Here is a 20,102-nt window from a genome sequence, read left to right on the forward strand (position 1 = left end):
CTGGTATTCCCAAGCTGTCTCCCATACAAGTATTAACCTGGCCCAAACCTATTTAGCTTGATAATTAAATCTAATAGGCTTACAGCACCTGGTATTCCCAGGTGGTCTCCCATCCAAGTACTAACCAGGCCCAAACGAGCTTAGCTTCCGAGGTCAAATGAGATCGGGCGTTTTCAGGCTGGTGTGGCCGTAAGCCGTAAAACAATGCAAAGATGACCTATTTATAATGAGAGCAAAACCTGAACAACAGACATTGCTAGTTTTTTTTGCAGAACACCTTTAAGCTTGCTAATTGAATGTAAATAGCAACTCAACTATAAAAGTCACACAGCACCTGGTATTCCCAAGCTGTCTCCCATACAAGTATTAACCTGGCCTAAACCTATTTAGCTTCCTAGGTCAAATGAAATCGGGCGTTTTCAGGCTGGTGTGGCCGTAAGCCATAAAACAATGCAAAGATGATCTAATTATAACAAGAGCAAAACCTGAACAACAGAAATTGCTAGTTTTTTTGCAGAACACATTTAAGCTTGCTAATTGAATGTAAACAGCAACTCAACTATAAAAGTCACACAGCACCTGGTATTCCCAAGCTGTCTCCCATACAAGTATTAACCTGGCCCAAACCTATTTAGCTTGATAATTAAATCTAATAGGCTTACAGCACCTGGTATTCCCAGGTGGTCTCCCATCCAAGTACTAACCAGGCCCAAACGAGCTTAGCTTCCGAGGTCAAATGAGATCGGGCGTTTTCAGGCTGGTGTGGCCGTAAGCCGTAAAACAATGCAAAGATGACCTATTTATAATGAGAGCAAAACCTGAACAACAGACATTGCTAGTTTTTTTTGCAGAACACCTTTAAGCTTGCTAATTGAATGTAAATAGCAACTCAACTATAAAAGTCACACAGCACCTGGTATTCCCAAGCTGTCTCCCATACAAGTATTAACCTGGCCTAAACCTATTTAGCTTCCTAGGTCAAATGAAATCGGGCGTTTTCAGGCTGGTGTGGCCGTAAGCCATAAAACAATGCAAAGATGATCTAATTATAACAAGAGCAAAACCTGAACAACAGAAATTGCTAGTTTTTTTGCAGAACACATTTAAGCTTGCTAATTGAATGTAAACAGCAACTCAACTATAAAAGTCACACAGCACCTGGTATTCCCAAGCTGTCTCCCATACAAGTATTAACCTGGCCCAAACCTATTTAGCTTGATAATTAAATCTAATAGGCTTACAGCACCTGGTATTCCCAGGTGGTCTCCCATCCAAGTACTAACCAGGCCCAAACGAGCTTAGCTTCCGAGGTCAAATGAGATCGGGCGTTTTCAGGCTGGTGTGGCCGTAAGCCGTAAAACAATGCAAAGATGACCTATTTATAATGAGAGCAAAACCTGAACAACAGACATTGCTAGTTTTTTTTGCAGAACACCTTTAAGCTTGCTAATTGAATGTAAATAGCAACTCAACTATAAAAGTCACACAGCACCTGGTATTCCCAAGCTGTCTCCCATACAAGTATTAACCTGGCCTAAACCTATTTAGCTTCCTAGGTCAAATGAAATCGGGCGTTTTCAGGCTGGTGTGGCCGTAAGCCATAAAACAATGCAAAGATTATCTAATTATAACAAGAGCAAAACCTGAACAACAGAAATTGCTAGTTTTTTTGCAGAACACATTTAAGCTTGCTAATTGAATGTAAACAGCAACTCAACTATAAAAGTCACACAGCACCTGGTATTCCCAAGCTGTCTCCCATACAAGTATTAACCTGGCCTAAACCTATTTAGCTTCCTAGGTCAAATGAAATCGGGCGTTTTCAGGCTGGTGTGGCCGTAAGCCATAAAACAATGCAAAGATTATCTAATTATAACAAGAGCAAAACCTGAACAACAGAAATTGCTAGTTTTTTTGCAGAACACATTTAAGCTTGCTAATTGAATGTAAACAGCAACTCAACTATAAAAGTCACACAGCACCTGGTATTCCCAAGCTGTCCCCCATACAAGTATTAACCTGGCCAAAACCTATTTAGCTTCCGAGGTCAAATGAGATCGGGCGTTTTCAGGCTGGTGTGGCCGCAAGCCATAAAACAATGCAAAGATTATCTAATTATAACAAGAGCAAAACCTGAACAACAGAAATTGCTAGTTTTTTTGCAGAACACATTTAAGCTTGCTAATTGAATGTAAACAGCAACTCAACTATAAAAGTCACACAGCACCTGGTATTCCCAAGCTGTCTCCCATACAAGTATTAACCTGGCCCAAACCTATTTAGCTTGATAATTAAATCTAATAGGCTTACAGCACCTGGTATTCCCAGGTGGTCTCCCATCCAAGTACTAACCAGGCCCAAACGAGCTTAGCTTCCGAGGTCAAATGAGATCGGGCGTTTTCAGGCTGGTGTGGCCGTAAGCCGTAAAACAATGCAAAGATGACCTATTTATAATGAGAGCAAAACCTGAACAACAGACATTGCTAGTTTTTTTTGCAGAACACCTTTAAGCTTGCTAATTGAATGTAAATAGCAACTCAACTATAAAAGTCACACAGCACCTGGTATTCCCAAGCTGTCTCCCATACAAGTATTAACCTGGCCTAAACCTATTTAGCTTCCTAGGTCAAATGAAATCGGGCGTTTTCAGGCTGGTGTGGCCGTAAGCCATAAAACAATGCAAAGATTATCTAATTATAACAAGAGCAAAACCTGAACAACAGAAATTGCTAGTTTTTTTGCAGAACACATTTAAGCTTGCTAATTGAATGTAAACAGCAACTCAACTATAAAAGTCACACAGCACCTGGTATTCCCAAGCTGTCTCCCATACAAGTATTAACCTGGCCCAAACCTATTTAGCTTGATAATTAAATCTAATAGGCTTACAGCACCTGGTATTCCCAGGTGGTCTCCCATCCAAGTACTAACCAGGCCCAAACGAGCTTAGCTTCCGAGGTCAAATGAGATCGGGCGTTTTCAGGCTGGTGTGGCCGTAAGCCGTAAAACAATGCAAAGATGACCTATTTATAATGAGAGCAAAACCTGAACAACAGACATTGCTAGTTTTTTTTGCAGAACACCTTTAAGCTTGCTAATTGAATGTAAATAGCAACTCAACTATAAAAGTCACACAGCACCTGGTATTCCCAAGCTGTCTCCCATACAAGTATTAACCTGGCCTAAACCTATTTAGCTTCCTAGGTCAAATAGGATCGGGCGTTTTCAGGCTGGTGTGGCCGTAAGCCATAAAACAATGCAAAGATTATCTAATTATAACAAGAGCAAAACCTGAACAACAGAAATTGCTAGATTTTTGCAGAACACATTTAAGCTTGATAATTAAATCTAATAGGCTTACAGTACCTGGTATTCCCAGGTGGTCTCCCATCCAAGTACTAACCAGGCCCAAACGAGCTTAGCTTCCGAGGTCAAATGAGATCGGGCGTTTTCAGGCTGGTGTGGCCGTAAGCCGTAAAACAATGCAAAGATGACCTATTTATAATGAGAGCAAAACCTGAACAACAGACATTGCTAGTTTTTTTTGCAGAACACCTTTAAGCTTGCTAATTGAATGTAAATAGCAACTCAACTATAAAAGTCACACAGCACCTGGTATTCCCAAGCTGTCTCCCATATAAGTATTAACCTGGCCTAAACCTATTTAGCTTCCTAGGTCAAATGAAATCGGGCGTTTTCAGGCTGGTGTGGCCGTAAGCCATAAAACAATGCAAAGATTATCTAATTATAACAAGAGCAAAACCTGAACAACAGAAATTGCTAGTTTTTTGCAGAACACATTTAAGCTTGCTAATTGAATGTAAACAGCAACTCAACTATAAAAGTCACACAGCACCTGGTATTCCCAAGCTGTCCCCCATACAAGTATTAACCTGGCCAAAACCTATTTAGCTTCCGAGGTCAAATGAGATCGGGCGTTTTCAGGCTGGTGTGGCCGCAAGCCATAAAACAATGCAAAGATGATCTAATTATAACAAGAGCAAAACCTGAACAACAGAAATTGCTAGTTTTTTTGCAGAACACATTTAAGCTTGCTAATTGAATGTAAACAGCAACTCAACTATAAAAGTCACACAGCACCTGGTATTCCCAAGCTGTCTCCCATACAAGTATTAACCTGGCCCAAACCTATTTAGCTTGATAATTAAATCTAATAGGCTTACAGCACCTGGTATTCCCAGGTGGTCTCCCATCCAAGTACTAACCAGGCCCAAACGAGCTTAGCTTCCGAGGTCAAATGAGATCGGGCGTTTTCAGGCTGGTGTGGCCGTAAGCCGTAAAACAATGCAAAGATGACCTATTTATAATGAGAGCAAAACCTGAACAACAGACATTGCTAGTTTTTTTTGCAGAACACCTTTAAGCTTGCTAATTGAATGTAAATAGCAACTCAACTATAAAAGTCACACAGCACCTGGTATTCCCAAGCTGTCTCCCATACAAGTATTAACCTGGCCTAAACCTATTTAGCTTCCTAGGTCAAATGAAATCGGGCGTTTTCAGGCTGGTGTGGCCGTAAGCCATAAAACAATGCAAAGATTATCTAATTATAACAAGAGCAAAACCTGAACAACAGAAATTGCTAGTTTTTTTGCAGAACACATTTAAGCTTGCTAATTGAATGTAAACAGCAACTCAACTATAAAAGTCACACAGCACCTGGTATTCCCAAGCTGTCTCCCATACAAGTATTAACCTGGCCTAAACCTATTTAGCTTCCTAGGTCAAATGAAATCGGGCGTTTTCAGGCTGGTGTGGCCGTAAGCCATAAAACAATGCAAAGATTATCTAATTATAACAAGAGCAAAACCTGAACAACAGAAATTGCTAGTTTTTTTGCAGAACACATTTAAGCTTGCTAATTGAATGTAAACAGCAACTCAACTATAAAAGTCACACAGCACCTGGTATTCCCAAGCTGTCCCCCATACAAGTATTAACCTGGCCAAAACCTATTTAGCTTCCGAGGTCAAATGAGATCGGGCGTTTTCAGGCTGGTGTGGCCGCAAGCCATAAAACAATGCAAAGATTATCTAATTATAACAAGAGCAAAACCTGAACAACAGAAATTGCTAGTTTTTTTGCAGAACACATTTAAGCTTGCTAATTGAATGTAAACAGCAACTCAACTATAAAAGTCACACAGCACCTGGTATTCCCAAGCTGTCTCCCATACAAGTATTAACCTGGCCCAAACCTATTTAGCTTGATAATTAAATCTAATAGGCTTACAGCACCTGGTATTCCCAGGTGGTCTCCCATCCAAGTACTAACCAGGCCCAAACGAGCTTAGCTTCCGAGGTCAAATGAGATCGGGCGTTTTCAGGCTGGTGTGGCCGTAAGCCGTAAAACAATGCAAAGATGACCTATTTATAATGAGAGCAAAACCTGAACAACAGACATTGCTAGTTTTTTTTGCAGAACACCTTTAAGCTTGCTAATTGAATGTAAATAGCAACTCAACTATAAAAGTCACACAGCACCTGGTATTCCCAAGCTGTCTCCCATACAAGTATTAACCTGGCCTAAACCTATTTAGCTTCCTAGGTCAAATGAAATCGGGCGTTTTCAGGCTGGTGTGGCCGTAAGCCATAAAACAATGCAAAGATTATCTAATTATAACAAGAGCAAAACCTGAACAACAGAAATTGCTAGTTTTTTTGCAGAACACATTTAAGCTTGCTAATTGAATGTAAACAGCAACTCAACTATAAAAGTCACACAGCACCTGGTATTCCCAAGCTGTCTCCCATACAAGTATTAACCTGGCCCAAACCTATTTAGCTTGATAATTAAATCTAATAGGCTTACAGCACCTGGTATTCCCAGGTGGTCTCCCATCCAAGTACTAACCAGGCCCAAACGAGCTTAGCTTCCGAGGTCAAATGAGATCGGGCGTTTTCAGGCTGGTGTGGCCGTAAGCCGTAAAACAATGCAAAGATGACCTATTTATAATGAGAGCAAAACCTGAACAACAGACATTGCTAGTTTTTTTTGCAGAACACCTTTAAGCTTGCTAATTGAATGTAAATAGCAACTCAACTATAAAAGTCACACAGCACCTGGTATTCCCAAGCTGTCTCCCATACAAGTATTAACCTGGCCTAAACCTATTTAGCTTCCTAGGTCAAATAGGATCGGGCGTTTTCAGGCTGGTGTGGCCGTAAGCCATAAAACAATGCAAAGATTATCTAATTATAACAAGAGCAAAACCTGAACAACAGAAATTGCTAGATTTTTGCAGAACACATTTAAGCTTGATAATTAAATCTAATAGGCTTACAGTACCTGGTATTCCCAGGTGGTCTCCCATCCAAGTACTAACCAGGCCCAAACGAGCTTAGCTTCCGAGGTCAAATGAGATCGGGCGTTTTCAGGCTGGTGTGGCCGTAAGCCGTAAAACAATGCAAAGATGACCTATTTATAATGAGAGCAAAACCTGAACAACAGACATTGCTAGTTTTTTTTGCAGAACACCTTTAAGCTTGCTAATTGAATGTAAATAGCAACTCAACTATAAAAGTCACACAGCACCTGGTATTCCCAAGCTGTCTCCCATATAAGTATTAACCTGGCCTAAACCTATTTAGCTTCCTAGGTCAAATGAAATCGGGCGTTTTCAGGCTGGTGTGGCCGTAAGCCATAAAACAATGCAAAGATTATCTAATTATAACAAGAGCAAAACCTGAACAACAGAAATTGCTAGTTTTTTGCAGAACACATTTAAGCTTGCTAATTGAATGTAAACAGCAACTCAACTATAAAAGTCACACAGCACCTGGTATTCCCAAGCTGTCCCCCATACAAGTATTAACCTGGCCAAAACCTATTTAGCTTCCGAGGTCAAATGAGATCGGGCGTTTTCAGGCTGGTGTGGCCGCAAGCCATAAAACAATGCAAAGATTATCTAATTATAACAAGAGCAAAACCTGAACAACAGAAATTGCTAGTTTTTTTGCAGAACACATTTAAGCTTGCTAATTGAATGTAAACAGCAACTCAACTATAAAAGTCACACAGCACCTGGTATTCCCAAGCTGTCTCCCATACAAGTATTAACCTGGCCCAAACCTATTTAGCTTGATAATTAAATCTAATAGGCTTACAGCACCTGGTATTCCCAGGTGGTCTCCCATCCAAGTACTAACCAGGCCCAAACGAGCTTAGCTTCCGAGGTCAAATGAGATCGGGCGTTTTCAGGCTGGTGTGGCCGTAAGCCGTAAAACAATGCAAAGATGACCTATTTATAATGAGAGCAAAACCTGAACAACAGACATTGCTAGTTTTTTTTGCAGAACACCTTTAAGCTTGCTAATTGAATGTAAATAGCAACTCAACTATAAAAGTCACACAGCACCTGGTATTCCCAAGCTGTCTCCCATACAAGTATTAACCTGGCCTAAACCTATTTAGCTTCCTAGGTCAAATGAAATCGGGCGTTTTCAGGCTGGTGTGGCCGTAAGCCATAAAACAATGCAAAGATGATCTAATTATAACAAGAGCAAAACCTGAACAACAGAAATTGCTAGTTTTTTTGCAGAACACATTTAAGCTTGCTAATTGAATGTAAACAGCAACTCAACTATAAAAGTCACACAGCACCTGGTATTCCCAAGCTGTCTCCCATACAAGTATTAACCTGGCCCAAACCTATTTAGCTTGATAATTAAATCTAATAGGCTTACAGCACCTGGTATTCCCAGGTGGTCTCCCATCCAAGTACTAACCAGGCCCAAACGAGCTTAGCTTCCGAGGTCAAATGAGATCGGGCGTTTTCAGGCTGGTGTGGCCGTAAGCCGTAAAACAATGCAAAGATGACCTATTTATAATGAGAGCAAAACCTGAACAACAGACATTGCTAGTTTTTTTTGCAGAACACCTTTAAGCTTGCTAATTGAATGTAAATAGCAACTCAACTATAAAAGTCACACAGCACCTGGTATTCCCAAGCTGTCTCCCATACAAGTATTAACCTGGCCTAAACCTATTTAGCTTCCTAGGTCAAATGAAATCGGGCGTTTTCAGGCTGGTGTGGCCGTAAGCCATAAAACAATGCAAAGATGATCTAATTATAACAAGAGCAAAACCTGAACAACAGAAATTGCTAGTTTTTTTGCAGAACACATTTAAGCTTGCTAATTGAATGTAAACAGCAACTCAACTATAAAAGTCACACAGCACCTGGTATTCCCAAGCTGTCTCCCATACAAGTATTAACCTGGCCCAAACCTATTTAGCTTGATAATTAAATCTAATAGGCTTACAGCACCTGGTATTCCCAGGTGGTCTCCCATCCAAGTACTAACCAGGCCCAAACGAGCTTAGCTTCCGAGGTCAAATGAGATCGGGCGTTTTCAGGCTGGTGTGGCCGTAAGCCGTAAAACAATGCAAAGATGACCTATTTATAATGAGAGCAAAACCTGAACAACAGACATTGCTAGTTTTTTTTGCAGAACACCTTTAAGCTTGCTAATTGAATGTAAATAGCAACTCAACTATAAAAGTCACACAGCACCTGGTATTCCCAAGCTGTCTCCCATACAAGTATTAACCTGGCCTAAACCTATTTAGCTTCCTAGGTCAAATGAAATCGGGCGTTTTCAGGCTGGTGTGGCCGTAAGCCATAAAACAATGCAAAGATTATCTAATTATAACAAGAGCAAAACCTGAACAACAGAAATTGCTAGTTTTTTTGCAGAACACATTTAAGCTTGCTAATTGAATGTAAACAGCAACTCAACTATAAAAGTCACACAGCACCTGGTATTCCCAAGCTGTCTCCCATACAAGTATTAACCTGGCCTAAACCTATTTAGCTTCCTAGGTCAAATGAAATCGGGCGTTTTCAGGCTGGTGTGGCCGTAAGCCATAAAACAATGCAAAGATTATCTAATTATAACAAGAGCAAAACCTGAACAACAGAAATTGCTAGTTTTTTTGCAGAACACATTTAAGCTTGCTAATTGAATGTAAACAGCAACTCAACTATAAAAGTCACACAGCACCTGGTATTCCCAAGCTGTCCCCCATACAAGTATTAACCTGGCCAAAACCTATTTAGCTTCCGAGGTCAAATGAGATCGGGCGTTTTCAGGCTGGTGTGGCCGCAAGCCATAAAACAATGCAAAGATTATCTAATTATAACAAGAGCAAAACCTGAACAACAGAAATTGCTAGTTTTTTTGCAGAACACATTTAAGCTTGCTAATTGAATGTAAACAGCAACTCAACTATAAAAGTCACACAGCACCTGGTATTCCCAAGCTGTCTCCCATACAAGTATTAACCTGGCCCAAACCTATTTAGCTTGATAATTAAATCTAATAGGCTTACAGCACCTGGTATTCCCAGGTGGTCTCCCATCCAAGTACTAACCAGGCCCAAACGAGCTTAGCTTCCGAGGTCAAATGAGATCGGGCGTTTTCAGGCTGGTGTGGCCGTAAGCCGTAAAACAATGCAAAGATGACCTATTTATAATGAGAGCAAAACCTGAACAACAGACATTGCTAGTTTTTTTTGCAGAACACCTTTAAGCTTGCTAATTGAATGTAAATAGCAACTCAACTATAAAAGTCACACAGCACCTGGTATTCCCAAGCTGTCTCCCATACAAGTATTAACCTGGCCTAAACCTATTTAGCTTCCTAGGTCAAATGAAATCGGGCGTTTTCAGGCTGGTGTGGCCGTAAGCCATAAAACAATGCAAAGATTATCTAATTATAACAAGAGCAAAACCTGAACAACAGAAATTGCTAGTTTTTTTGCAGAACACATTTAAGCTTGCTAATTGAATGTAAACAGCAACTCAACTATAAAAGTCACACAGCACCTGGTATTCCCAAGCTGTCTCCCATACAAGTATTAACCTGGCCCAAACCTATTTAGCTTGATAATTAAATCTAATAGGCTTACAGCACCTGGTATTCCCAGGTGGTCTCCCATCCAAGTACTAACCAGGCCCAAACGAGCTTAGCTTCCGAGGTCAAATGAGATCGGGCGTTTTCAGGCTGGTGTGGCCGTAAGCCGTAAAACAATGCAAAGATGACCTATTTATAATGAGAGCAAAACCTGAACAACAGACATTGCTAGTTTTTTTTGCAGAACACCTTTAAGCTTGCTAATTGAATGTAAATAGCAACTCAACTATAAAAGTCACACAGCACCTGGTATTCCCAAGCTGTCTCCCATACAAGTATTAACCTGGCCTAAACCTATTTAGCTTCCTAGGTCAAATGAAATCGGGCGTTTTCAGGCTGGTGTGGCCGTAAGCCATAAAACAATGCAAAGATTATCTAATTATAACAAGAGCAAAACCTGAACAACAGAAATTGCTAGTTTTTTTGCAGAACACATTTAAGCTTGCTAATTGAATGTAAACAGCAACTCAACTATAAAAGTCACACAGCACCTGGCATTCCCAAGCTGTCTCCCATACAAGTATTAACCTGGCCCAAACCTATTTAGCTTGATAATTAAATCTAATAGGCTTACAGCACCTGGTATTCCCAGGTGGTCTCCCATCCAAGTACTAACCAGGCCCAAACGAGCTTAGCTTCCGAGGTCAAATGAGATCGGGCGTTTTCAGGCTGGTGTGGCCGTAAGCCGTAAAACAATGCAAAGATGACCTATTTATAATGAGAGCAAAACCTGAACAACAGACATTGCTAGTTTTTTTTGCAGAACACCTTTAAGCTTGCTAATTGAATGTAAATAGCAACTCAACTATAAAAGTCACACAGCACCTGGTATTCCCAAGCTGTCTCCCATACAAGTATTAACCTGGCCTAAACCTATTTAGCTTCCTAGGTCAAATAGGATCGGGCGTTTTCAGGCTGGTGTGGCCGTAAGCCATAAAACAATGCAAAGATTATCTAATTATAACAAGAGCAAAACCTGAACAACAGAAATTGCTAGATTTTTGCAGAACACATTTAAGCTTGATAATTAAATCTAATAGGCTTACAGTACCTGGTATTCCCAGGTGGTCTCCCATCCAAGTACTAACCAGGCCCAAACGAGCTTAGCTTCCGAGGTCAAATGAGATCGGGCGTTTTCAGGCTGGTGTGGCCGTAAGCCGTAAAACAATGCAAAGATGACCTATTTATAATGAGAGCAAAACCTGAACAACAGACATTGCTAGTTTTTTTTGCAGAACACCTTTAAGCTTGCTAATTGAATGTAAATAGCAACTCAACTATAAAAGTCACACAGCACCTGGTATTCCCAAGCTGTCTCCCATATAAGTATTAACCTGGCCTAAACCTATTTAGCTTCCTAGGTCAAATGAAATCGGGCGTTTTCAGGCTGGTGTGGCCGTAAGCCATAAAACAATGCAAAGATTATCTAATTATAACAAGAGCAAAACCTGAACAACAGAAATTGCTAGTTTTTTGCAGAACACATTTAAGCTTGCTAATTGAATGTAAACAGCAACTCAACTATAAAAGTCACACAGCACCTGGTATTCCCAAGCTGTCTCCCATACAAGTATTAACCTGGCCAAAACCTATTTAGCTTCCGAGGTCAAATGAGATCGGGCGTTTTCAGGCTGGTGTGGCCGCAAGCCATAAAACAATGCAAAGATTATCTAATTATAACAAGAGCAAAACCTGAACAACAGAAATTGCTAGTTTTTTTGCAGAACACATTTAAGCTTGCTAATTGAATGTAAACAGCAACTCAACTATAAAAGTCACACAGCACCTGGTATTCCCAAGCTGTCTCCCATACAAGTATTAACCTGGCCCAAACCTATTTAGCTTGATAATTAAATCTAATAGGCTTACAGCACCTGGTATTCCCAGGTGGTCTCCCATCCAAGTACTAACCAGGCCCAAACGAGCTTAGCTTCCGAGGTCAAATGAGATCGGGCGTTTTCAGGCTGGTGTGGCCGTAAGCCGTAAAACAATGCAAAGATGACCTATTTATAATGAGAGCAAAACCTGAACAACAGACATTGCTAGTTTTTTTTGCAGAACACCTTTAAGCTTGCTAATTGAATGTAAATAGCAACTCAACTATAAAAGTCACACAGCACCTGGTATTCCCAAGCTGTCTCCCATATAAGTATTAACCTGGCCTAAACCTATTTAGCTTCCTAGGTCAAATGAAATCGGGCGTTTTCAGGCTGGTGTGGCCGTAAGCCATAAAACAATGCAAAGATTATCTAATTATAACAAGAGCAAAACCTGAACAACAGAAATTGCTAGTTTTTTGCAGAACACATTTAAGCTTGCTAATTGAATGTAAACAGCAACTCAACTATAAAAGTCACACAGCACCTGGTATTCCCAAGCTGTCCCCCATACAAGTATTAACCTGGCCAAAACCTATTTAGCTTCCGAGGTCAAATGAGATCGGGCGTTTTCAGGCTGGTGTGGCCGCAAGCCATAAAACAATGCAAAGATTATCTAATTATAACAAGAGCAAAACCTGAACAACAGAAATTGCTAGTTTTTTTGCAGAACACATTTAAGCTTGCTAATTGAATGTAAACAGCAACTCAACTATAAAAGTCACACAGCACCTGGTATTCCCAAGCTGTCTCCCATACAAGTATTAACCTGGCCCAAACCTATTTAGCTTGATAATTAAATCTAATAGGCTTACAGCACCTGGTATTCCCAGGTGGTCTCCCATCCAAGTACTAACCAGGCCCAAACGAGCTTAGCTTCCGAGGTCAAATGAGATCGGGCGTTTTCAGGCTGGTGTGGCCGTAAGCCGTAAAACAATGCAAAGATGACCTATTTATAATGAGAGCAAAACCTGAACAACAGACATTGCTAGTTTTTTTTGCAGAACACCTTTAAGCTTGCTAATTGAATGTAAATAGCAACTCAACTATAAAAGTCACACAGCACCTGGTATTCCCAAGCTGTCTCCCATACAAGTATTAACCTGGCCTAAACCTATTTAGCTTCCTAGGTCAAATGAAATCGGGCGTTTTCAGGCTGGTGTGGCCGTAAGCCATAAAACAATGCAAAGATGATCTAATTATAACAAGAGCAAAACCTGAACAACAGAAATTGCTAGTTTTTTTGCAGAACACATTTAAGCTTGCTAATTGAATGTAAACAGCAACTCAACTATAAAAGTCACACAGCACCTGGTATTCCCAAGCTGTCTCCCATACAAGTATTAACCTGGCCCAAACCTATTTAGCTTGATAATTAAATCTAATAGGCTTACAGCACCTGGTATTCCCAGGTGGTCTCCCATCCAAGTACTAACCAGGCCCAAACGAGCTTAGCTTCCGAGGTCAAATGAGATCGGGCGTTTTCAGGCTGGTGTGGCCGTAAGCCGTAAAACAATGCAAAGATGACCTATTTATAATGAGAGCAAAACCTGAACAACAGACATTGCTAGTTTTTTTTGCAGAACACCTTTAAGCTTGCTAATTGAATGTAAATAGCAACTCAACTATAAAAGTCACACAGCACCTGGTATTCCCAAGCTGTCTCCCATACAAGTATTAACCTGGCCTAAACCTATTTAGCTTCCTAGGTCAAATAGGATCGGGCGTTTTCAGGCTGGTGTGGCCGTAAGCCATAAAACAATGCAAAGATTATCTAATTATAACAAGAGCAAAACCTGAACAACAGAAATTGCTAGATTTTTGCAGAACACATTTAAGCTTGATAATTAAATCTAATAGGCTTACAGTACCTGGTATTCCCAGGTGGTCTCCCATCCAAGTACTAACCAGGCCCAAACGAGCTTAGCTTCCGAGGTCAAATGAGATCGGGCGTTTTCAGGCTGGTGTGGCCGTAAGCCGTAAAACAATGCAAAGATGACCTATTTATAATGAGAGCAAAACCTGAACAACAGACATTGCTAGTTTTTTTTGCAGAACACCTTTAAGCTTGCTAATTGAATGTAAATAGCAACTCAACTATAAAAGTCACACAGCACCTGGTATTCCCAAGCTGTCTCCCATACAAGTATTAACCTGGCCTAAACCTATTTAGCTTCCTAGGTCAAATGAAATCGGGCGTTTTCAGGCTGGTGTGGCCGTAAGCCATAAAACAATGCAAAGATTATCTAATTATAACAAGAGCAAAACCTGAACAACAGAAATTGCTAGTTTTTTTGCAGAACACATTTAAGCTTGCTAATTGAATGTAAACAGCAACTCAACTATAAAAGTCACACAGCACCTGGTATTCCCAAGCTGTCTCCCATACAAGTATTAACCTGGCCTAAACCTATTTAGCTTCCTAGGTCAAATGAAATCGGGCGTTTTCAGGCTGGTGTGGCCGTAAGCCATAAAACAATGCAAAGATTATCTAATTATAACAAGAGCAAAACCTGAACAACAGAAATTGCTAGTTTTTTTGCAGAACACATTTAAGCTTGCTAATTGAATGTAAACAGCAACTCAACTATAAAAGTCACACAGCACCTGGTATTCCCAAGCTGTCCCCCATACAAGTATTAACCTGGCCAAAACCTATTTAGCTTCCGAGGTCAAATGAGATCGGGCGTTTTCAGGCTGGTGTGGCCGCAAGCCATAAAACAATGCAAAGATTATCTAATTATAACAAGAGCAAAACCTGAACAACAGAAATTGCTAGTTTTTTTGCAGAACACATTTAAGCTTGCTAATTGAATGTAAACAGCAACTCAACTATAAAAGTCACACAGCACCTGGTATTCCCAAGCTGTCTCCCATACAAGTATTAACCTGGCCCAAACCTATTTAGCTTGATAATTAAATCTAATAGGCTTACAGCACCTGGTATTCCCAGGTGGTCTCCCATCCAAGTACTAACCAGGCCCAAACGAGCTTAGCTTCCGAGGTCAAATGAGATCGGGCGTTTTCAGGCTGGTGTGGCCGTAAGCCGTAAAACAATGCAAAGATGACCTATTTATAATGAGAGCAAAACCTGAACAACAGACATTGCTAGTTTTTTTTGCAGAACACCTTTAAGCTTGCTAATTGAATGTAAATAGCAACTCAACTATAAAAGTCACACAGCACCTGGTATTCCCAAGCTGTCTCCCATACAAGTATTAACCTGGCCTAAACCTATTTAGCTTCCTAGGTCAAATGAAATCGGGCGTTTTCAGGCTGGTGTGGCCGTAAGCCATAAAACAATGCAAAGATTATCTAATTATAACAAGAGCAAAACCTGAACAACAGAAATTGCTAGTTTTTTTGCAGAACACATTTAAGCTTGCTAATTGAATGTAAACAGCAACTCAACTATAAAAGTCACACAGCACCTGGTATTCCCAAGCTGTCTCCCATACAAGTATTAACCTGGCCCAAACCTATTTAGCTTGATAATTAAATCTAATAGGCTTACAGCACCTGGTATTCCCAGGTGGTCTCCCATCCAAGTACTAACCAGGCCCAAACGAGCTTAGCTTCCGAGGTCAAATGAGATCGGGCGTTTTCAGGCTGGTGTGGCCGTAAGCCGTAAAACAATGCAAAGATGACCTATTTATAATGAGAGCAAAACCTGAACAACAGACATTGCTAGTTTTTTTTGCAGAACACCTTTAAGCTTGCTAATTGAATGTAAATAGCAACTCAACTATAAAAGTCACACAGCACCTGGTATTCCCAAGCTGTCTCCCATACAAGTATTAACCTGGCCTAAACCTATTTAGCTTCCTAGGTCAAATAGGATCGGGCGTTTTCAGGCTGGTGTGGCCGTAAGCCATAAAACAATGCAAAGATTATCTAATTATAACAAGAGCAAAACCTGAACAACAGAAATTGCTAGATTTTTGCAGAACACATTTAAGCTTGATAATTAAATCTAATAGGCTTACAGTACCTGGTATTCCCAGGTGGTCTCCCATCCAAGTACTAACCAGGCCCAAACGAGCTTAGCTTCCGAGGTCAAATGAGATCGGGCGTTTTCAGGCTGGTGTGGCCGTAAGCCGTAAAACAATGCAAAGATGACCTATTTATAATGAGAGCAAAACCTGAACAACAGACATTGCTAGTTTTTTTTGCAGAACACCTTTAAGCTTGCTAATTGAATGTAAATAGCAACTCAACTATAAAAGTCACACAGCACCTGGTATTCCCAAGCTGTCTCCCATATAAGTATTAACCTGGCCTAAACCTATTTAGCTTCCTAGGTCAAATGAAATCGGGCGTTTTCAGGCTGGTGTGGCCGTAAGCCATAAAACAATGCAAAGATTATCTAATTATAACAAGAGCAAAACCTGAACAACAGAAATTGCTAGTTTTTTGCAGAACACATTTAAGCTTGCTAATTGAATGTAAACAGCAACTCAACTATAAAAGTCACACAGCACCTGGTATTCCCAAGCTGTCCCCCATACAAGTATTAACCTGGCCAAAACCTATTTAGCTTCCGAGGTCAAATGAGATCGGGCGTTTTCAGGCTGGTGTGGCCGCAAGCCATAAAACAATGCAAAGATTATCTAATTATAACAAGAGCAAAACCTGAACAACAGAAATTGCTAGTTTTTTTGCAGAACACATTTAAGCTTGCTAATTGAATGTAAACAGCAACTCAACTATAAAAGTCACACAGCACCTGGTATTCCCAAGCTGTCTCCCATACAAGTATTAACCTGGCCCAAACCTATTTAGCTTGATAATTAAATCTAATAGGCTTACAGCACCTGGTATTCCCAGGTGGTCTCCCATCCAAGTACTAACCAGGCCCAAACGAGCTTAGCTTCCGAGGTCAAATGAGATCGGGCGTTTTCAGGCTGGTGTGGCCGTAAGCCGTAAAACAATGCAAAGATGACCTATTTATAATGAGAGCAAAACCTGAACAACAGACATTGCTAGTTTTTTTTGCAGAACACCTTTAAGCTTGCTAATTGAATGTAAATAGCAACTCAACTATAAAAGTCACACAGCACCTGGTATTCCCAAGCTGTCTCCCATACAAGTATTAACCTGGCCTAAACCTATTTAGCTTCCTAGGTCAAATGAAATCGGGCGTTTTCAGGCTGGTGTGGCCGTAAGCCATAAAACAATGCAAAGATGATCTAATTATAACAAGAGCAAAACCTGAACAACAGAAATTGCTAGTTTTTTTGCAGAACACATTTAAGCTTGCTAATTGAATGTAAACAGCAACTCAACTATAAAAGTCACACAGCACCTGGTATTCCCAAGCTGTCTCCCATACAAGTATTAACCTGGCCCAAACCTATTTAGCTTGATAATTAAATCTAATAGGCTTACAGCACCTGGTATTCCCAGGTGGTCTCCCATCCAAGTACTAACCAGGCCCAAACGAGCTTAGCTTCCGAGGTCAAATGAGATCGGGCGTTTTCAGGCTGGTGTGGCCGTAAGCCGTAAAACAATGCAAAGATGACCTATTTATAATGAGAGCAAAACCTGAACAACAGACATTGCTAGTTTTTTTTGCAGAACACCTTTAAGCTTGCTAATTGAATGTAAATAGCAACTCAACTATAAAAGTCACACAGCACCTGGTATTCCCAAGCTGTCTCCCATACAAGTATTAACCTGGCCTAAACCTATTTAGCTTCCTAGGTCAAATGAAATCGGGCGTTTTCAGGCTGGTGTGGCCGTAAGCCATAAAACAATGCAAAGATGATCTAATTATAACAAGAGCAAAACCTGAACAACAGAAATTGCTAGTTTTTTTGCAGAACACATTTAAGCTTGCTAATTGAATGTAAACAGCAACTCAACTATAAAAGTCACACAGCACCTGGCATTCCCAAGCTGTCTCCCATACAAGTATTAACCTGGCCCAAACCTATTTAGCTTGATAATTAAATCTAATAGGCTTACAGCACCTGGTATTCCCAGGTGGTCTCCCATCCAAGTACTAACCAGGCCCAAACGAGCTTAGCTTCCGAGGTCAAATGAGATCGGGCGTTTTCAGGCTGGTGTGGCCGTAAGCCGTAAAACAATGCAAAGATGACCTATTTATAATGAGAGCAAAACCTGAACAACAGACATTGCTAGTTTTTTTTGCAGAACACCTTTAAGCTTGCTAATTGAATGTAAATAGCAACTCAACTATAAAAGTCACACAGCACCTGGTATTCCCAAGCTGTCTCCCATACAAGTATTAACCTGGCCTAAACCTATTTAGCTTCCTAGGTCAAATGAAATCGGGCGTTTTCAGGCTGGTGTGGCCGTAAGCCATAAAACAATGCAAAGATGATCTAATTATAACAAGAGCAAAACCTGAACAACAGAAATTGCTAGATTTTTGCAGAACACATTTAAGCTTGATAATTAAATCTAATAGGCTTACAGCACCTGGTATTCCCAGGTGGTCTCCCATCCAAGTACTAACCAGGCCCAAACGAGCTTAGCTTCCGAGGTCAAATGAGATCGGGCGTTTTCAGGCTGGTGTGGCCGTAAGCCGTAAAACAATGCAAAGATGACCTATTTATAATGAGAGCAAAACCTGAACAACAGACATTGCTAGTTTTTTTTGCAGAACACCTTTAAGCTTGCTAATTGAATGTAAATAGCAACTCAACTATAAAAGTCACACAGCACCTGGTATTCCCAAGCTGTCTCCCATACAAGTATTAACCTGGCCTAAACCTATTTAGCTTCCTAGGTCAAATGAAATCGGGCGTTTTCAGGCTGGTGTGGCCGTAAGCCATAAAACAATGCAAAGATTATCTAATTATAACAAGAGCAAAACCTGAACAACAGAAATTGCTAGTTTTTTTGCAGAACACATTTAAGCTTGCTAATTGAATGTAAACAGCAACTCAACTATAAAAGTCACACAGCACCTGGTATTCCCAAGCTGTCTCCCATACAAGTATTAACCTGGCCCAAACCTATTTAGCTTGATAATTAAATCTAATAGGCTTACAGCACCTGGTATTCCCAGGTGGTCTCCCATCCAAGTACTAACCAGGCCCAAACGAGCTTAGCTTCCGAGGTCAAATGAGATCGGGCGTTTTCAGGCTGGTGTGGCCGTAAGCCGTAAAACAATGCAAAGATGACCTATTTATAATGAGAGCAAAACCTGAACAACAGACATTGCTAGTTTTTTTTGCAGAACACCTTTAAGCTTGCTAATTGAATGTAAATAGCAACTCAACTATAAAAGTCACACAGCACCTGGTATTCCCAAGCTGTCTCCCATACAAGTATTAACCTGGCCTAAACCTATTTAGCTTCCTAGGTCAAATGAAATCGGGCGTTTTCAGGCTGGTGTGGCCGTAAGCCATAAAACAATGCAAAGATTATCTAATTATAACAAGAGCAAAACCTGAACAACAGAAATTGCTAGTTTTTTTGCAGAACACATTTAAGCTTGCTAATTGAATGTAAACAGCAACTCAACTATAAAAGTCACACAGCACCTGGTATTCCCAAGCTGTCCCCCATACAAGTATTAACCTGGCCAAAACCTATTTAGCTTCCGAGGTCAAATGAGATCGGGCGTTTTCAGGCTGGTGTGGCCGCAAGCCATAAAACAATGCAAAGATTATCTAATTATAACAAGAGCAAAACCTGAACAACAGAAATTGCTAGTTTTTTTGCAGAACACATTTAAGCTTGCTAATTGAATGTAAACAGCAACTCAACTATAAAAGTCACACAGCACCTGGTATTCCCAAGCTGTCTCCCATACAAGTATTAACCTGGCCCAAACCTATTTAGCTTGATAATTAAATCTAATAGGCTTACAGCACCTGGTATTCCCAGGTGGTCTCCCATCCAAGTACTAACCAGGCCCAAACGAGCTTAGCTTCCGAGGTCAAATGAGATCGGGCGTTTTCAGGCTGGTGTGGCCGTAAGCCGTAAAACAATGCAAAGATGACCTATTTATAATGAGAGCAAAACCTGAACAACAGACATTGCTAGTTTTTTTTGCAGAACACCTTTAAGCTTGCTAATTGAATGTAAATAGCAACTCAACTATAAAAGTCACACAGCACCTGGTATTCCCAAGCTGTCTCCCATACAAGTATTAACCTGGCCTAAACCTATTTAGCTTCCTAGGTCAAATGAAATCGGGCGTTTTCAGGCTGGTGTGGCCGTAAGCCATAAAACAATGCAAAGATTATCTAATTATAACAAGAGCAAAACCTGAACAACAGAAATTGCTAGTTTTTTTGCAGAACACATTTAA

At 40.5% G+C, this 20,102-nt stretch overlaps 30 non-coding genes and 39 pseudogenes across 30 annotated transcripts; all 69 read right to left on the reverse strand.

The window, feature by feature from the left end:
* Positions 1-76: 76 nt before the first annotated feature.
* Positions 77-195, reverse strand: LOC143505840 (5S ribosomal RNA). The gene has a single exon (XR_013127988.1). It is a non-coding gene; the product is annotated as a 5S ribosomal RNA (ribosomal RNA).
* Positions 196-322: 127 nt separating this feature from the next.
* Positions 323-441, reverse strand: LOC143505788 (5S ribosomal RNA; annotated as a pseudogene).
* A 214-nt stretch (positions 442-655) lies between these two features.
* LOC143505841 (5S ribosomal RNA) lies at positions 656-774 on the reverse strand. The gene has a single exon (XR_013127989.1). It is a non-coding gene; the product is annotated as a 5S ribosomal RNA (ribosomal RNA).
* Positions 775-901: 127 nt separating this feature from the next.
* LOC143505789 (5S ribosomal RNA) lies at positions 902-1,020 on the reverse strand (annotated as a pseudogene).
* A 214-nt stretch (positions 1,021-1,234) lies between these two features.
* Positions 1,235-1,353, reverse strand: LOC143505842 (5S ribosomal RNA). Its single transcript, XR_013127990.1, has one exon. It is a non-coding gene; the product is annotated as a 5S ribosomal RNA (ribosomal RNA).
* A 127-nt stretch (positions 1,354-1,480) lies between these two features.
* On the reverse strand, positions 1,481-1,599 carry LOC143505790 (5S ribosomal RNA; annotated as a pseudogene).
* A 126-nt stretch (positions 1,600-1,725) lies between these two features.
* LOC143505791 (5S ribosomal RNA) lies at positions 1,726-1,844 on the reverse strand (annotated as a pseudogene).
* Positions 1,845-1,970: 126 nt separating this feature from the next.
* Positions 1,971-2,089, reverse strand: LOC143505708 (5S ribosomal RNA; annotated as a pseudogene).
* Positions 2,090-2,303: 214 nt separating this feature from the next.
* LOC143505844 (5S ribosomal RNA) lies at positions 2,304-2,422 on the reverse strand. The gene has a single exon (XR_013127991.1). It is a non-coding gene; the product is annotated as a 5S ribosomal RNA (ribosomal RNA).
* Positions 2,423-2,549: 127 nt separating this feature from the next.
* Positions 2,550-2,668, reverse strand: LOC143505792 (5S ribosomal RNA; annotated as a pseudogene).
* A 214-nt stretch (positions 2,669-2,882) lies between these two features.
* Positions 2,883-3,001, reverse strand: LOC143505845 (5S ribosomal RNA). The gene has a single exon (XR_013127992.1). It is a non-coding gene; the product is annotated as a 5S ribosomal RNA (ribosomal RNA).
* A 127-nt stretch (positions 3,002-3,128) lies between these two features.
* On the reverse strand, positions 3,129-3,247 carry LOC143505737 (5S ribosomal RNA; annotated as a pseudogene).
* A 107-nt stretch (positions 3,248-3,354) lies between these two features.
* LOC143505671 (5S ribosomal RNA) lies at positions 3,355-3,473 on the reverse strand. The gene has a single exon (XR_013127956.1). It is a non-coding gene; the product is annotated as a 5S ribosomal RNA (ribosomal RNA).
* A 371-nt stretch (positions 3,474-3,844) lies between these two features.
* On the reverse strand, positions 3,845-3,963 carry LOC143505709 (5S ribosomal RNA; annotated as a pseudogene).
* A 214-nt stretch (positions 3,964-4,177) lies between these two features.
* Positions 4,178-4,296, reverse strand: LOC143505846 (5S ribosomal RNA). The gene has a single exon (XR_013127993.1). It is a non-coding gene; the product is annotated as a 5S ribosomal RNA (ribosomal RNA).
* Positions 4,297-4,423: 127 nt separating this feature from the next.
* On the reverse strand, positions 4,424-4,542 carry LOC143505794 (5S ribosomal RNA; annotated as a pseudogene).
* Positions 4,543-4,668: 126 nt separating this feature from the next.
* On the reverse strand, positions 4,669-4,787 carry LOC143505795 (5S ribosomal RNA; annotated as a pseudogene).
* Positions 4,788-4,913: 126 nt separating this feature from the next.
* LOC143505710 (5S ribosomal RNA) lies at positions 4,914-5,032 on the reverse strand (annotated as a pseudogene).
* A 214-nt stretch (positions 5,033-5,246) lies between these two features.
* Positions 5,247-5,365, reverse strand: LOC143505847 (5S ribosomal RNA). The gene has a single exon (XR_013127994.1). It is a non-coding gene; the product is annotated as a 5S ribosomal RNA (ribosomal RNA).
* Positions 5,366-5,492: 127 nt separating this feature from the next.
* Positions 5,493-5,611, reverse strand: LOC143505796 (5S ribosomal RNA; annotated as a pseudogene).
* Positions 5,612-5,825: 214 nt separating this feature from the next.
* Positions 5,826-5,944, reverse strand: LOC143505848 (5S ribosomal RNA). The gene has a single exon (XR_013127995.1). It is a non-coding gene; the product is annotated as a 5S ribosomal RNA (ribosomal RNA).
* A 127-nt stretch (positions 5,945-6,071) lies between these two features.
* LOC143505738 (5S ribosomal RNA) lies at positions 6,072-6,190 on the reverse strand (annotated as a pseudogene).
* Positions 6,191-6,297: 107 nt separating this feature from the next.
* LOC143505672 (5S ribosomal RNA) lies at positions 6,298-6,416 on the reverse strand. Its single transcript, XR_013127957.1, has one exon. It is a non-coding gene; the product is annotated as a 5S ribosomal RNA (ribosomal RNA).
* Positions 6,417-6,787: 371 nt separating this feature from the next.
* LOC143505711 (5S ribosomal RNA) lies at positions 6,788-6,906 on the reverse strand (annotated as a pseudogene).
* Positions 6,907-7,120: 214 nt separating this feature from the next.
* Positions 7,121-7,239, reverse strand: LOC143505849 (5S ribosomal RNA). The gene has a single exon (XR_013127996.1). It is a non-coding gene; the product is annotated as a 5S ribosomal RNA (ribosomal RNA).
* Positions 7,240-7,366: 127 nt separating this feature from the next.
* On the reverse strand, positions 7,367-7,485 carry LOC143505797 (5S ribosomal RNA; annotated as a pseudogene).
* Positions 7,486-7,699: 214 nt separating this feature from the next.
* Positions 7,700-7,818, reverse strand: LOC143505851 (5S ribosomal RNA). Its single transcript, XR_013127998.1, has one exon. It is a non-coding gene; the product is annotated as a 5S ribosomal RNA (ribosomal RNA).
* Positions 7,819-7,945: 127 nt separating this feature from the next.
* On the reverse strand, positions 7,946-8,064 carry LOC143505798 (5S ribosomal RNA; annotated as a pseudogene).
* A 214-nt stretch (positions 8,065-8,278) lies between these two features.
* LOC143505852 (5S ribosomal RNA) lies at positions 8,279-8,397 on the reverse strand. The gene has a single exon (XR_013127999.1). It is a non-coding gene; the product is annotated as a 5S ribosomal RNA (ribosomal RNA).
* A 127-nt stretch (positions 8,398-8,524) lies between these two features.
* On the reverse strand, positions 8,525-8,643 carry LOC143505799 (5S ribosomal RNA; annotated as a pseudogene).
* Positions 8,644-8,769: 126 nt separating this feature from the next.
* LOC143505800 (5S ribosomal RNA) lies at positions 8,770-8,888 on the reverse strand (annotated as a pseudogene).
* Positions 8,889-9,014: 126 nt separating this feature from the next.
* Positions 9,015-9,133, reverse strand: LOC143505713 (5S ribosomal RNA; annotated as a pseudogene).
* A 214-nt stretch (positions 9,134-9,347) lies between these two features.
* On the reverse strand, positions 9,348-9,466 carry LOC143505853 (5S ribosomal RNA). The gene has a single exon (XR_013128000.1). It is a non-coding gene; the product is annotated as a 5S ribosomal RNA (ribosomal RNA).
* A 127-nt stretch (positions 9,467-9,593) lies between these two features.
* On the reverse strand, positions 9,594-9,712 carry LOC143505801 (5S ribosomal RNA; annotated as a pseudogene).
* A 214-nt stretch (positions 9,713-9,926) lies between these two features.
* On the reverse strand, positions 9,927-10,045 carry LOC143505854 (5S ribosomal RNA). Its single transcript, XR_013128001.1, has one exon. It is a non-coding gene; the product is annotated as a 5S ribosomal RNA (ribosomal RNA).
* Positions 10,046-10,172: 127 nt separating this feature from the next.
* Positions 10,173-10,291, reverse strand: LOC143505802 (5S ribosomal RNA; annotated as a pseudogene).
* Positions 10,292-10,505: 214 nt separating this feature from the next.
* LOC143505855 (5S ribosomal RNA) lies at positions 10,506-10,624 on the reverse strand. The gene has a single exon (XR_013128002.1). It is a non-coding gene; the product is annotated as a 5S ribosomal RNA (ribosomal RNA).
* Positions 10,625-10,751: 127 nt separating this feature from the next.
* On the reverse strand, positions 10,752-10,870 carry LOC143505739 (5S ribosomal RNA; annotated as a pseudogene).
* Positions 10,871-10,977: 107 nt separating this feature from the next.
* On the reverse strand, positions 10,978-11,096 carry LOC143505673 (5S ribosomal RNA). The gene has a single exon (XR_013127958.1). It is a non-coding gene; the product is annotated as a 5S ribosomal RNA (ribosomal RNA).
* Positions 11,097-11,467: 371 nt separating this feature from the next.
* Positions 11,468-11,586, reverse strand: LOC143505686 (5S ribosomal RNA; annotated as a pseudogene).
* Positions 11,587-11,800: 214 nt separating this feature from the next.
* On the reverse strand, positions 11,801-11,919 carry LOC143505856 (5S ribosomal RNA). The gene has a single exon (XR_013128003.1). It is a non-coding gene; the product is annotated as a 5S ribosomal RNA (ribosomal RNA).
* Positions 11,920-12,290: 371 nt separating this feature from the next.
* Positions 12,291-12,409, reverse strand: LOC143505714 (5S ribosomal RNA; annotated as a pseudogene).
* A 214-nt stretch (positions 12,410-12,623) lies between these two features.
* On the reverse strand, positions 12,624-12,742 carry LOC143505857 (5S ribosomal RNA). The gene has a single exon (XR_013128004.1). It is a non-coding gene; the product is annotated as a 5S ribosomal RNA (ribosomal RNA).
* Positions 12,743-12,869: 127 nt separating this feature from the next.
* Positions 12,870-12,988, reverse strand: LOC143505803 (5S ribosomal RNA; annotated as a pseudogene).
* A 214-nt stretch (positions 12,989-13,202) lies between these two features.
* LOC143505858 (5S ribosomal RNA) lies at positions 13,203-13,321 on the reverse strand. Its single transcript, XR_013128005.1, has one exon. It is a non-coding gene; the product is annotated as a 5S ribosomal RNA (ribosomal RNA).
* A 127-nt stretch (positions 13,322-13,448) lies between these two features.
* On the reverse strand, positions 13,449-13,567 carry LOC143505740 (5S ribosomal RNA; annotated as a pseudogene).
* Positions 13,568-13,674: 107 nt separating this feature from the next.
* Positions 13,675-13,793, reverse strand: LOC143505674 (5S ribosomal RNA). Its single transcript, XR_013127959.1, has one exon. It is a non-coding gene; the product is annotated as a 5S ribosomal RNA (ribosomal RNA).
* Positions 13,794-13,920: 127 nt separating this feature from the next.
* On the reverse strand, positions 13,921-14,039 carry LOC143505805 (5S ribosomal RNA; annotated as a pseudogene).
* A 126-nt stretch (positions 14,040-14,165) lies between these two features.
* Positions 14,166-14,284, reverse strand: LOC143505807 (5S ribosomal RNA; annotated as a pseudogene).
* A 126-nt stretch (positions 14,285-14,410) lies between these two features.
* LOC143505715 (5S ribosomal RNA) lies at positions 14,411-14,529 on the reverse strand (annotated as a pseudogene).
* A 214-nt stretch (positions 14,530-14,743) lies between these two features.
* Positions 14,744-14,862, reverse strand: LOC143505860 (5S ribosomal RNA). The gene has a single exon (XR_013128006.1). It is a non-coding gene; the product is annotated as a 5S ribosomal RNA (ribosomal RNA).
* A 127-nt stretch (positions 14,863-14,989) lies between these two features.
* LOC143505808 (5S ribosomal RNA) lies at positions 14,990-15,108 on the reverse strand (annotated as a pseudogene).
* Positions 15,109-15,322: 214 nt separating this feature from the next.
* LOC143505861 (5S ribosomal RNA) lies at positions 15,323-15,441 on the reverse strand. The gene has a single exon (XR_013128007.1). It is a non-coding gene; the product is annotated as a 5S ribosomal RNA (ribosomal RNA).
* A 127-nt stretch (positions 15,442-15,568) lies between these two features.
* On the reverse strand, positions 15,569-15,687 carry LOC143505742 (5S ribosomal RNA; annotated as a pseudogene).
* A 107-nt stretch (positions 15,688-15,794) lies between these two features.
* On the reverse strand, positions 15,795-15,913 carry LOC143505675 (5S ribosomal RNA). The gene has a single exon (XR_013127960.1). It is a non-coding gene; the product is annotated as a 5S ribosomal RNA (ribosomal RNA).
* Positions 15,914-16,284: 371 nt separating this feature from the next.
* LOC143505716 (5S ribosomal RNA) lies at positions 16,285-16,403 on the reverse strand (annotated as a pseudogene).
* Positions 16,404-16,617: 214 nt separating this feature from the next.
* LOC143505863 (5S ribosomal RNA) lies at positions 16,618-16,736 on the reverse strand. Its single transcript, XR_013128009.1, has one exon. It is a non-coding gene; the product is annotated as a 5S ribosomal RNA (ribosomal RNA).
* Positions 16,737-16,863: 127 nt separating this feature from the next.
* LOC143505809 (5S ribosomal RNA) lies at positions 16,864-16,982 on the reverse strand (annotated as a pseudogene).
* Positions 16,983-17,196: 214 nt separating this feature from the next.
* Positions 17,197-17,315, reverse strand: LOC143505864 (5S ribosomal RNA). Its single transcript, XR_013128010.1, has one exon. It is a non-coding gene; the product is annotated as a 5S ribosomal RNA (ribosomal RNA).
* A 127-nt stretch (positions 17,316-17,442) lies between these two features.
* On the reverse strand, positions 17,443-17,561 carry LOC143505810 (5S ribosomal RNA; annotated as a pseudogene).
* A 214-nt stretch (positions 17,562-17,775) lies between these two features.
* Positions 17,776-17,894, reverse strand: LOC143505865 (5S ribosomal RNA). Its single transcript, XR_013128011.1, has one exon. It is a non-coding gene; the product is annotated as a 5S ribosomal RNA (ribosomal RNA).
* A 127-nt stretch (positions 17,895-18,021) lies between these two features.
* On the reverse strand, positions 18,022-18,140 carry LOC143505811 (5S ribosomal RNA; annotated as a pseudogene).
* Positions 18,141-18,247: 107 nt separating this feature from the next.
* On the reverse strand, positions 18,248-18,366 carry LOC143505866 (5S ribosomal RNA). Its single transcript, XR_013128012.1, has one exon. It is a non-coding gene; the product is annotated as a 5S ribosomal RNA (ribosomal RNA).
* A 127-nt stretch (positions 18,367-18,493) lies between these two features.
* Positions 18,494-18,612, reverse strand: LOC143505812 (5S ribosomal RNA; annotated as a pseudogene).
* A 214-nt stretch (positions 18,613-18,826) lies between these two features.
* LOC143505867 (5S ribosomal RNA) lies at positions 18,827-18,945 on the reverse strand. The gene has a single exon (XR_013128013.1). It is a non-coding gene; the product is annotated as a 5S ribosomal RNA (ribosomal RNA).
* Positions 18,946-19,072: 127 nt separating this feature from the next.
* LOC143505813 (5S ribosomal RNA) lies at positions 19,073-19,191 on the reverse strand (annotated as a pseudogene).
* A 126-nt stretch (positions 19,192-19,317) lies between these two features.
* On the reverse strand, positions 19,318-19,436 carry LOC143505717 (5S ribosomal RNA; annotated as a pseudogene).
* A 214-nt stretch (positions 19,437-19,650) lies between these two features.
* LOC143505625 (5S ribosomal RNA) lies at positions 19,651-19,769 on the reverse strand. The gene has a single exon (XR_013127912.1). It is a non-coding gene; the product is annotated as a 5S ribosomal RNA (ribosomal RNA).
* Positions 19,770-19,896: 127 nt separating this feature from the next.
* Positions 19,897-20,015, reverse strand: LOC143505814 (5S ribosomal RNA; annotated as a pseudogene).
* Positions 20,016-20,102: the final 87 nt, after the last annotated feature.

This window comes from Brachyhypopomus gauderio, unplaced genomic scaffold, assembly GCF_052324685.1.
Source record: "Brachyhypopomus gauderio isolate BG-103 unplaced genomic scaffold, BGAUD_0.2 sc413, whole genome shotgun sequence".
Lineage (NCBI taxonomy): Eukaryota > Metazoa > Chordata > Actinopteri > Gymnotiformes > Hypopomidae > Brachyhypopomus > Brachyhypopomus gauderio.